This window comes from Formica exsecta, unplaced genomic scaffold (genome assembly GCF_003651465.1).
Source record: "Formica exsecta isolate Colony F162 unplaced genomic scaffold, ASM365146v1 scaffold72, whole genome shotgun sequence".
Classification (NCBI taxonomy): Eukaryota; Metazoa; Arthropoda; class Insecta; order Hymenoptera; family Formicidae; genus Formica; species Formica exsecta.
The window spans coordinates 4,467,842-4,477,418 of NW_021853485.1; the positions used below are offsets into that span (position 1 = coordinate 4,467,842).

General features: G+C 38.7%; 1 protein-coding gene across 7 annotated transcripts in view; it reads left to right on the top strand.

Moving 5' to 3' along the window:
• Positions 1-9,577, top strand: part of LOC115243421 (cysteine-rich venom protein pseudechetoxin-like) — a 65,953-nt gene that overhangs the window by 21,394 nt on the left and 34,982 nt on the right. The gene's annotated exons all lie outside the window — the stretch shown is intronic.

Sequence of the window (9,577 nt, forward strand, 5' to 3'; positions counted from 1 at the left end):
TATTATATTTTATATATAAATTCTGCTGATTTGTATAAACGAGACAACAAGCTATAACGATGTCGCACATTTTTATCTCGCTCGTCGGTTCGATCTCGAAAGTGCGATGCAGCTGAGGAGGGTTTAATGGAAATTCAAGGATGAGCGTCAATTCGTGCACACATCGAGCGTAAATTCGTCTTAAAAGCTCGCTCGCGATATCTATACGGGATCGATTCGTCGAAACGCAGACAAGACAAGGCACGGTGCATCCGTGCGAATCCCGTGTCTAATTGATCCTCGGGGAACTCGGAGAGTCGTCGCATCTGCGTCGCGTCCGCTCGAGCAATTAACCGGAATCGGCGATGCTCGTAAATACGCGCAAATGGACCGTCGCGATCGTACAATACGTCAAATGCAAAACTGTCGCGCAATCCAGCCGCGCGGACGATCCCGTCCGTCAATGCGCGATCGATTCGTCCATTCGATGGAGCGACGAAATCCGCTTATCCGAGAGTTCACCATCGTTGGTAATAATCGCCGGCGATATATCGTGCCTCTCCCCAGCAGGATGTAACTACGGCGCTATCTTCCCGAGATTTATGATGTGCGAGACGTTTATGATGCCCCGGGACTGATGGAAGCTACCGGGGATAATTTGTAGTCGTGGATAGAGAGGCGCATATTGAGGAAACTGTTATACGGGTGCCTTCCATCTACGAATTTTCTTTGATCAATTTCATTCAATATTTCTTTTCGAAAAATATTCAGAATTTTTTTAATCACCAATGATCAAACGTATATAAAATTTTCTGGAGATCGAGCTTTAGAAACGCAAGAAGGAAAATTTTACTTTACGTCTTATTTTAATTTCATTTGTTCTAATAGAAGATTTTGTCAAGCTTTAATTGCTAAAATAATTAATACTTGTACGTTATGATTCTTTCCAATATCCTAAAATAATTAATGTTAGATATCAAGAAACGGTATTAAAAAAAGAAACCATGTTCCACCGACTTTTTATCAAGGGAAAATATTAAATTTCACTGACATGATTATTTTGGCAAGATGCCCGTCCCATGAAAGATTTATCCCGTGGAATAAATGCTTTCGCTTGATCTGCAGGTAGGTATCAGACAGGTATAAAAATTTATAGACGGTCGTAGAAAGAAAGAGATAATCTTACGAATCCAAAATATAATTCCGCGTTCTATTTTTCCAGTTTTATTTATACGGCTTTTAAAAATATTTCAATATTTTTGACCGACAAATACATTTTCTTTTCTGTAACGAAAAAGAAATGCAACGAAAGAAAGAGAGAGATATATATATATAAAGATCTCATTCTCTCTTCATGTATCGAGTGATCCAGCGGGATAACGATGAGTCCAAACGAGAGTAGAGATAACAATTCGACAGGACTTCACGGATCCGCTTAATGATTGGCTGCACTTATCTGACCTGATTTCTCAAATCGAGAGTGTACTCGAGGCAATCGTATTCTTTCGATAGCCGGAGACGGCGCTCGAGCGTCGCTGCAATCGTGGCAATCAATCAGATTACTCTCTTTTCGTCTGCCAATTGTAAATCGCGTCGGATTCCGCAATTCTAAAAAGCACTACTTACGAATCACTTACGCAAATAAGCTATTAATGATATCAAATTTTCTCGCATTCTTGTATCATTTTTCGTTTATATCTGCAGATTTTTCAAATATTTAAATTCTTAAGTATTAATATATTAACGGCAATATATAAAGAATATAATTAATCTAACTTTAGATTTGCATCTAAACTATCGACATTCCTAGAAATATCTTATCCAATTAATTATTAAGATTTTTTGATGTTTAAATGGACGCTCAAGTGTTTTAAACATCACGTTTCAAAGTTTTAACACAGTCTACAGCTGTTGTGACGCGGTGAAACAGATAACGAGCTTCGGAGTAACTCCCGGCCAGACTCCCGAGGCTTTCGCGTCTCTTTCCGCGACAAGACAAACACGGCGAAAATAAGTCGCGTATCGAAGCGCGCTGTGTCTCCGGGAGCGAAATCAGGGAAAAGGATCTCTCGCAAACTGTCATACAATCGTGGCAATCAATCGCGTTCCCTCTTTTCGCCCGTCTCTTTGTGTAATCAGAGCGTGCTTCATGCCCGGCTTACTTGGATACCGTTTCTTCCGCCAGCGTGTCCTCGCGATCTCACGACGATATCGGTCTCGAGATTTCCCGATCTAGGCTGGCTGGACTAGCGTCGCGATTGAGACGTGCCAAAAATGCGAATCAACGATGGATATTTCGAAAACCCATCGCGATCCGAAAGAAAAAGAGAGAGAGAGAGAGAGAGAGAGAGAGAGAGAGAGAGAGAGAGAAAAGTTTCACTATAAAAGAATGGTCATCCGATCAAAACTAATCTACTCCCGCTTTTGCGGGATGGAAAATTATCTCCAAGATTTTGCTTGTCAGAGGAGAATCGAGACGTGCTTTATCTCTAGAGGAATTTGCACAGGTCATCTTCAGAAGGGAAGTTCTCGGACTTTTCAACTTCACACGCTTCCTCGTGATATTTAAAGTTTGTATGCCTCTCTCTGTCTCTCCGGTCTCTATGATAAAAATTCGATTTGTACAAAGTCAATTTCAAGGAAATTTTTATTACTTTATGATTAAATTAACAAGATATATCTGGAAATCTAAACATTTTATAAAGTTACAAAAATCACGAAATATTTTGGAGAAAAAATCGACTAGAAAATATATATTAATCAAAAATATTTCCCACAAAAATCAAAAAATAATTTTAATCTTCCAAACGAGATAAAAATAGATTTACTATAGCAATTTACTTAATGCATCCTGCATTTGCTTTGTCATTGTGTTCTAGTGCTTCTTCTTCCCGACTCTTGTGTTTATACGTATTCGGATAACCGCAAACAACAACGTTAATTTACCAAATTCCGGCTAGACAATGGGCAGCTCGTTTAGGATTATGCGGGAAGAACAATAGCACTTAGTCGACGATGAGGCTGGAAGCAGCTTGTCTGTTAACCCCCTCAGTTATATTGCATGTATTGTACACATATATATGAGTTGTGAAACATGATCTAAATACATTGTTATGAGAGCCTCATAAAATGTAATTATGCGTATATTTAAATCTATTAAATATTTTTTTTATCTGTAATAATTAATTAAACACGTCTTATATATTAGAGAGAGAAAGAAAGAGAGATTGAAATAAATATATATCATTTTTATTCAATTAGTTAATCCGCTTTTAACTAGATTATTACGCACAACGTTCAGATCAATTAGAAATTCGATAACCGCATTAAATAATATTAATAATAATATAATTCAATTCCATATTTTATTAAACATATTAATCAACAATATTACTCTTTCTCTATTATACGCGTTTTATATATTTCTGGTACGTTATGCGCGATCCAAATAAATATCCCAATACGATAAGAAAGAAAAATTTGTACTTGATTTTCACATCGCGTTTTTAAATATCTAGCTGCCGCTATTCTTTGATGCAAACAAATAAAAAACTTATCTCTCGCGTAGAAATCATCTTTACCGCGACCGCCCTTTATTATCCGGCCAAAGGCCGTAAACGGTATTCGTGTATACTGTTACTGATACTGTTTGCATAAATGCGACATTTTGAATGTGTGTCGCGAGCCGCGAGCTACGAGCTACATCGTAATCTCGTTGTCGGCCGCATTCAAAACTCCGGGGGCATTTCCGTTCGTTTCAGCTCGCGGTGAAATGCATTTTTGATAAGAGTTCAAAGCCCGCTCTCTCGCCTTCTCATCGTTCCCCAACCACGTGAAAGGCAGACGTCGTCGATCCAAGCCAGTCCCAGCAGTTCGCTCGTGCGTGCTGAATGGAAAACCGACCCCGGGTGTTATCATTCGCGACGATTGCGGGGATTTACTTCGAATACACGACTTTTTGATGCGTTTTGATCGTCTTTATAAGCGTCATTCGCATACCTTGTCCATGTAATTTAGAATTTTAATGAGGATTGGCGCGAATGTAGCTTATTTTATAAAGAGGATAGAGGAGTGGTGGAAGAGTATTCCAAAATTCGTCGGAAAGTTGACGAGAAGAAAATCTCTGATATTCGCGTATTTGAATAAATTTCCCAGATTTTGCTTCTTTTGTGCTTCTGGAAGCTGCGCGCGATTCTCAAAAATAGATATTGATTCGCGAAAGACTGAGAGAGCTCGTGAGATCAAGGAACCGTGGAATTAAGAATTCCTGAAACACAGCACATCCGTGTGCTGCGCCGAGGATTTATGAAAGCAAGGACCACAGGAGTCAAGGATCCGTGGAATGAAGGCACCGCGAAACCAAAGATTTATGGATGAACCGCTTTACGCAGCTGCATTTTTCTCCTTTCGCGCGAATGTGATTTACTCTACGGTCTTGCGAGAAGTCATTAGCCGCGCAACGAACGGCGGAATCGTCCACGCGAAACGAAATAAGGAAAACAAAAGTTACTTCTTTCTCTTTCTCTCTCTCTCTCTCTCGCGCGTTAGGAAAATGCGCGTTCCGCTCCAGAAACTTTATAAATAGCGCGCGAGATTTAATTATATCTCCGATCACACAGATGGCCGAAGGCAACAATTAATTCTCCGATCGGCGGCACGTCACCTTTTGTTTACGTGATTCTTCTCGTAAAGAATCAGCTTTATTAGAAAAATGTTTGTATTTGTAACGTGACAGTTAAAAGCGGATTCTAGATCAAGTACGAGTACAAATGATCACGAACCATCAGCAAATATGTTAGTAAAAGAATGTTATTTAATTTGTAATTTTATCAACGCGATTATTTTACATACAAAATTTTGTAAAAAGTTATTAAGAAAAAAAAAAACAAGAAATATTAATAATTAAACACCTGTTTGTTCAACGATTCATTTTATTTTCATTGTTTTAGGTCCATATCCAATTTTGTACTTGCCGTTGTTTCGCAAAATTACACGCGTATATTTAATTATTACATATAAATATATAGTAATATATAGTTACGTTATATTAAAATTTTATAAATTTGATATAATATTTAATAGATTATTTACTGTTATTATGAAAATATGTATAGTCATTTATAACGCATTATACAAATATTTCCAACTTCTCTCTATATATTCCATATAAAATAGATACAAAGAGAGCCAATGAGAATATATGCTATGTCAATGTAAATAAAAGTTTACGTAAATATGAATAAATGTTCACATATGTGCTAAATCATATTTTCCTAATTTACTGCTAATCTACATCTGCTCCGATTTCATCTTCACTTTATAGCCCATTTTATTTTCTTTTTCCCCTTCAGTTTTTTCGTCACTCTCGTACAGAGAGAAACGACAGAGATACTATTATTAAAATTTTCTCACCATCGATGGAATTTCAATAACGACTGTCAAAGCAGCCGTCACGTCGACCGGGGGGGCATTAATTCCGTTGACGACGGAAAAGTTGCGCGCGTGCTGAATTGCAGTAATCCGCGAACTGTTCGCGTCACGAAAAATCACGTCGTCGCACTCGCATCGCTCTGAAACGTGCCGTAACATCTTTCCCCCGGAGCTTTTCGTTTGCAGCGTCTTTAAATGCTATCGCAAATAGAAGATACAGACGAGCGGTAAAAAGTAGCAGATACCCGGAGATAGAAAAACCCGAGACGAGGCACGATCGAGCGTTATCGCACGGAGCTTGTTATCACGTAGACAAGCACCAGTGAACATACAGTTCGCGATGTTTTGCTCTAACGGACTATAACATATTATATAAACAATGTATTTTTAAAAGAGTACATCTTTTTTTCGATATAATAAAATTAGAAAAATACGGTGTTAGATGACCATTTTTCACGTGATTGTATAACTCGAGAGGAAATTAAATATTTCGTATCACTCGCGGGGATTAAAGAGGAAGACGAGGATCGAGGCAAGCTTGATGCGGTATCCGGTAGTACGAATGCAAATTATCATTTCAATGCAAATGCTAGGCCGATATTATTATAATAAGCTTCCCGACCGACGACGTCGGGCGCTTTTGCTCGAAAACTCGCCGGGCAAATAATAATGGAAATAAAGCATGCTCTCCGGACAGAGTAATAACTTTCAGTTTCCGGGAGATATCCGAGAATAGGGGCGAGCTGGGAAAAAAATGGAAAGTCCTGTTGGAAAGCGAAAAAATATGAATGCTACGCTCTTATTTCAACGCGATCGCTTCTCGGTTTCAAGGTATCGGGATAGAATTATTTTTTTCAACGGCAGACTTGTGTGCGCGCGCGTGCTGATGGTTTTAATTAAGAAAGAGATTCGAAAGAATTGAGTTTACAACGCGCGGAGGAACAGTCCTCGCGTCCGTTTAGCTTCTTCGTTTCCGGCGGCTTGTGTAATTGCACGTTAATCGAGACAAATTAAAACGCGGAGCACGTTAGCGAGAGACCGATGAGCTCGCGAAAGTGGTTAACTCGCGCTTTTATGTACAATTTATTTTTGTTTTTATCTCCCTTTCCTTCTGTCACCTCCACCTTTACGACGTCAGATGTCGATCGCTCGAAATTCTTTCCGCGTATTGCGAGACACAACTGCGCTTAATTACGCAAGAATTACGCGACCACGCGTGAGGGAGAATGCAAATGTAGCGAGTAGTGTATGCATCCTTTGCGTTCGCGAAATTATGAAACATTCTGAAACTTTTTCTCTCTTTCTCTCTCTCTCTCTTTAGTCGTCACGTTGAATATACTCCGTAGAGGATTACTCCGTAACTTTCTGCATTATATACGGGATTCATAAATTCACTCCCATTATATCGTTTCAGTCGTAGATTCTCAGCGTAAACGATAATGAAGCTGAGTTTGACGCGCATATCGATGCGCAGCGCACGATTTTGCACTTTCGTATACATATAAATCTTAAGCAAATAAAAAATATTCCGCAAACTATGAGGCGAAATAGGACAGGGAAATAAAAGCAGCGCGCAATAACTGTAGTGCAAAAATGGCTAACTCGTGTACACACATAACAATGCAGTCCCTTTGTGCCCAAGCAGCCCTTGGGCGCTACTACCGTTTTGTAAATAAATCAGAATCTATAGTCTAGCTATATGCGTTTGCGACAAACTGGAACTGTAGAGCTTTTTCCTGGGGCATCTCTATCATATGGTGCTCCGATCCCCTTAATACGCCTTATTGCAATCCATGTTTATGATTACACAGTATCGTGCTCCGTATTTCATTAACTCCGCATTAAATAAATAGATCCGCAATAAGAAGAAAGCAGTTATGATGCGAAATTTAGGGATGCAAAAAACTTGTGAGACTTTGTTTTTTCTTTCTGATATAAAAAAATAAAAAATAAATAGCAGACATGAAAACACTAGAAACTCGTTAAAATATCAACATGATTATTAGATGAGTATGCATGCGTTTATTTTTGGGGATTTTAAATAATAAATTAAAATGTTGTAATTTATTGTTTATCTAACAATGTGTAGTATAATTTTGCGTTGCAATATCATATGGGCGTTTTATATTAATAAAACTGGAAGGAGGAGAAGCCTTTTGTAAACCGTATTGCACAAAAACAGACGTAAAAAATATGGCCAGGATAAGAGCAGATTGTAATTCAGCCGCATGAAACTTTCGCGAATGACAAAGGTTTTCCGGCTGGAAGGATCCCGACTTAAAAGAAGATTTTCTCAGTACAAGACCACCTATTCCGACATTCAGCGCAGATGCGGCGTGGCTAAAATACGTATATCAGACCATATAGAAACTTTCGTGCGTCTCCGCCAAACTCGAGATGACTTTCACCCGTGATGAAAAACTCAAATCTGGCGAAAGAGTTTTTCGCCCAAAATTGACTATTCGAATATTTAATGTGATCGCGGTACGTGTAAAGTTCAAGCTCAACCAAACTTTCTATATGTGAAGGAAACTCATTACAGAGGTAACTTCTATGCGTCGTAAAAAATTCAAGTTTGGAAAATGTTTAGTTTAAAATGTCTATAGACTATTTTAATAATTGATATAAAAGTACACTTGACTAGAGTTTCAATCGTAGAAAAACTTTTATGGTGAAAAATTTGTTAGGTAATTATTTCTTGTTACATAAAATTCCCAATTTTCTGTTTGAGACTTTACGCACGTGAAAAAAGATTCATTAGACAATCTTCTCAATATCGTAGAAAACTCGATATCGTATATAAAATAAAAGAACTAGAAAAGTAAAGATATATATTTAGCTTGAACTATCTTGATATTTAATGTATAAGCTGACTGAACTAAATTACAATCTGGAAAATGGATTTGGAGAGAAAACATTTTCCATGCGATGATAAAACCGTCGAGAAACTATTTTTCGTTAGAAAAAAAATCCCGAAAATGGAAAAGAATGTAAAATTGACGCGCCACCATTGCGAGGAGAAACTCGCCGAGTAACTTTCGCTGTAAAAAGTTTGAGACATATTTATACGATCCAAGACAAACTAACCGCGCGTTGTACAGTTTCTAGGATAAATTTGCGATTCACGTTACACGGTCCATAAATCACAAACGGCCGCACGGATGGGAGGTAGCGTGAGCGTTCGAAACGCGAAATGCGTTCGCGGGATTGTAAGTCTCTAAACCCGCTAAACCCGCTTTCCATCGAGGAAGAGTAATACATCGCAGTTTTAATCTCCCGGGTACAATACGCCGGCAGTGCGATACATGTGGCCCGCAATATTGACGAATAAATACCAGAATAAACGAGGGGCTTCCGCGCCCGAAGCTCGATTAAAGGGCGAAATTGGAAAATTCGATACTGAGGCCGCTTCGCGAAGGAAATCACGGGATATCGTACAGCCGCACGCGCGATCGCACCGGATGTTCGCTGGGATTTTTTAAAAATTTATATCTCATACGTTGCGCTGCGCAAGACGCTTCGAGGATCGTGCATTTTCCGTAGATTATCGACAGCCATGTTTAACGGATTATTTCAATATCGAAATATGGAGATTAATATGACGCAGTCGGTGCTTTTGTTGCGATTCTGAGTTATATCTATCTGACAGAAGAATCAAACGAATGCCATCACGGATCGCCATTCAGACAGTCCAATCTAAATTTCCTCTTTCCTCTTTTGATTATCATCTCGTTAAAGTTACTGGATATTTGCAGATGCTTCCCGAAAGTCGTCGAGCTAATTCGATGCTGTCGTTGCGAGCGATCCCGATAAATCGCGGACGGACTCAAGTTTTACGAAAACTACTCGAGGTGAATTTATTCGGCCGTTCCTGGCGACAGTATCGATTGCAAAACTTTGGAAACTACTTAAAACTTTTGTTACCATTTTTCCTCTCCGTTCGAACTCTTCTTCTTCTCGCGATTCGACTCATTTACAGTTGCAAGGAGCCGTTTCTTCACGAGATACCGGACCGACTTGCATTACATGCCTTTGAAATTCAAGCTTGTTCTTTGCTTTTGGATGACATTATTCTTTGGAGAGTATTTCTATACACTGTTGGTTTCTCCACCGTAATGTCGTTAAAATTGAGGTAAACACGTATAGAATTATTTATTTGGTTAACATT